Source organism: Dendrobium catenatum, unplaced genomic scaffold, assembly GCF_001605985.2.
Source record: "Dendrobium catenatum unplaced genomic scaffold, ASM160598v2 fragScaff_scaffold_1056, whole genome shotgun sequence".
NCBI lineage: Eukaryota > Viridiplantae > Streptophyta > Magnoliopsida > Asparagales > Orchidaceae > Dendrobium > Dendrobium catenatum.
In genome coordinates, this window is record NW_021319518.1 from 8,395,559 (window position 1) to 8,399,283 (window position 3,725).

The window sequence follows — 3,725 nt, forward strand, 5'->3', positions numbered from 1 at the left end:
TGTACTTTTTATTATAGTTTTTAATATCTTCATTTAAATTGTCTCTTGGGTTTCCAAAAGGGCTTTTGGAATCCCAAGAAGTTGTTTGGTTTTCCCATGTGTGGCTCCTTGGCTTCCACCATGGGCTTTAATTTTTTTTGTGCCTTTGCCCTTTGGATTTCCGGCCGGCTGCTGGTTTTCAGAGCCTGGGTGTTTTCCCGTGGCGTGGCGCCTTGGTTCCGTGCGGCCTCCTTGTCTCCCGCGGCTGCTCCTTCAGTTACTGGGCTTGGGCGGTTTTCCGTGAATGCATGGGGGGATTTCCATGCTTGTGATGTTTAGGTTCTTGAGAAATTAATGTTGTGTCCTTTTGTATTCCCCTTTCATACCTATATATATGAGGGGCTTGTAATGTTTTAAAGTTAGTTGAATGTTATGTGATTTTTGGAATCTAACCTGCGGGTTATTGGAAAAGCTTGCGAGCTTTGTCCGTCTTCTTTCTCATCCCTTCCGGAAATCTTGCGAGTTCTTTCCAACCTTTCGCCTCGGCTTCTAATCTCTTTCGTCTCTCCGCAAGTGCCACTCCATATGTATTTTTTGTCTCTAAGTAAAACAATTTTAGGGTGTCTTTGATTTTGAGTCAAGATTGTAAGTCGTTGTAATTTTGTTTTTTTTTTAATTTCTAAGTCAGTCTTAGATTTGAAATGTAAGAGTTTGTTCTTCCTCATCTTATTCATCATATTTGTTTTGTGAATTAGTGGGTTGTCGTTGGTTCAAGGTCACACAAATCTCCCGTGAGGGCGAGGGGTATAGGCTCCCTATATTTCTTTCCCCCACCAGATCTACTTAAACAGAAACCTTTATACTCTAAGATTAACCTCCATAGTTCAATTTTTTCATCAACTCCCGCTCTATTATTATCAACAAGAAGAATATCATCAACAAAAAGCATACACCAAGGTACATCCTCTTGTAAATATCTAGTAAGAACATTCATGACTAAAGCAAATATATAGGGGATTAAAGCTGATCCTCGATGTATTTCAACTTAATAAGAAAACACTTGGTCAAATAACTTTGTGTTTGAACACAAATAACAACACTTGTATGCATATCCTTAATGACTTGAAAATAAATATTATTAACTGCTTTCTATTCTAAAGCTCTCCATAGCACTCCCTCTTGAGACTTTATCATATGCTTCTCTAATTCAATAAATATCATATGTAGATCATCCTTACTCTCTATATACTTCTCTATGAAACATCTCAACAAATGCATAACTTCCATAGTAGAGCTACTGGCATGAATCCAAACTGATTTTGAGAAACTTTAATATCATGTCGTAACCTATGCTCAATTACGCTCCCAAAATTTTAATGTATGACACATTAAATTAAATCCCCTATTATTCGAACACCCTAATACATCACCTTTTTTATTAAAAAAGCCCTAATGATATAATATGGTTGATGATAGTAAAATAAGAACATTCAAATACCCTGTTAATAGTAGTGCTAAAATAAAATCTCAGCCAAAGGGGAGTATGACTTTTAAATGCCCCTCCCCCAAAATAATAAAATTAATTATTTGGGGCTCAAACTTCAGTGAAATTTAAAATCTTAATATTTGCCAAAATCTAAAAATATTTCAAACAAAATTTACCATCTAAAACATAAAACAAAATCCATTCACTCTCCATTATCATTTGTAGAGAGCAATAAATTTAATAATAAACTTAGCTCACAAAGAGCCAATATTTTTTGTGTGTTACACTATATATTCACTCCAAGAAGATCTCATGTCAGTAAGGACACGGCACGTCTCTAACTAATGATTTACCACAAAATGGTATCATATGTAAACATTTATGACCAAAACCCTCTAACTGAATGTTGTCATAGAGCCCATACATTCACCTCGGACGAAGCAATCCATAACTGCTAATAAGAATCATTCGGTCAAATTAGGTCAACCATCTCTTTTAACTAAGAAGACCAGGGTCCATGACAGCTTGGGAGGACAAAATCATTTGATCTTAACCAAGTTCATCATAAGTTTCCCCATCATCCGCTTTAAGTTTAAGTCAATAAATTTTAGTGTTAAATTAAATTTATTGCTTCCAAACACTAAGCATCTAGCTTCTAATAACTAGCCTTAATAAAAAATTCTCTCTTATTACCAAGAGGGAAGTCAAACACAGAGGCTTGAAACTATAAGAAACTTTGAACTAGATCATAAAGTCATAGTAAAATGAGAACAAATTTTCTAGATAATATTTTAATTGCAACTAAATATGCCTTTCTGAAAATTTGAATGGGAAAACTCAAACTCTCTGCCTGGGCACAATTTTTTGGAGCTCACACCCTTTAGAAAAACAACTTAACAACATATTGGAAAAAAAACCCATTTAATAACTCTTGATACCCCTTGACTCAACCTTCTTATGGACTTAATCTTAGCTCTTGTCATAATTTGATATTAATTGAGTTTGACCTCTTAGAAATGATCAAATCGAAGCCTTTGTAACGTACTTTTTTTTCTTGGTATATTATAATTTGGTTGATTAGAATCTACAAGTACCTATACTCAAATTTGCTTATATTATTGTGGTTAATAAATTCACATGGAGAACTCTAGAAGCTGTTCATGGCATTAACCTTAAGAAGCTTATGTAAATTTTACAACTTCGCATAAATATTATGATTATGTTGCATCATTGACATGGCATATTCATATAATAAATACAAATGCTCGTAAGCAAACAAATGTACAATACCAAAAACAAAGTTGTAGCTAATGTTCATCGAAATGCACAAGAATCAAATGATGACTTTGTTATGATTTGTAATAAACTCAGGCATGTCTCGGCAAGTATATTTAAGAAACTCCTTTATTCCTCCTGACATGCATACAAGTCATGTTTATAATGGGCTATCATCTCATGGAGGCACTTACTAGCATCTTGCATAGCTGATTTTTCCATAGGTGAATTTTAAATTCCTTCCACTCCTATGCCAGAGCATGTGACAATTCCAACCAAAATATTATTGCATTGAGTAGATTTTTTGTAATGAGTTTATTTTAGGATTTTCCAAATGAAAGTGTTGGATCACCCATTGGAGTCATTGATGGCCATTATATACCTCATTGATGACTTATGACAGCTCACCTTGCTTAACACCACATGTCATGGGCGAATTTCTGAATCTTTGACTCTCCATATGAGAATTACTGTTACCTTGAGAAAACTGATGCAAACTATCCTCACATCTTGACATCAATCACCGGCCTACAGTCAAACCCAATTGACAAAAAGTTGAATCTTTCATATTAAGCTTCATGTAATTCTAATAAAATGGCGGTCTTCCCATGACCCGGTTAGGAAAGTAGATGTATTAGATTTAGCTTATGTTAAGAAAGGTAAAAGTATACATTTCTTTTTTAGATTTAAATGAGAATTTGATTCTTAAAAGGACACAATGGACAAAAAGGATTCTTGTAGGCAACCCCATATAGTGGGCTAAAGGCTTGTTGTTGTTGTATCTTTTATGAGTTTATTATATTAATTAGAATTACTTTAAGTAGTCATTGGGTTGCTTTGTGCTTCCCCCTAAGTTCTCAACTTTGAAGTAGCCTCAAAGTTTTTATTACCCTAGATGTTTTGAGCAAGTCATTAGGGTTTCTTCTTCTCTTTCTATGGCTTTCGATCTGATGTGATGCAATGGAGAGTTACACAAGAACTTTAA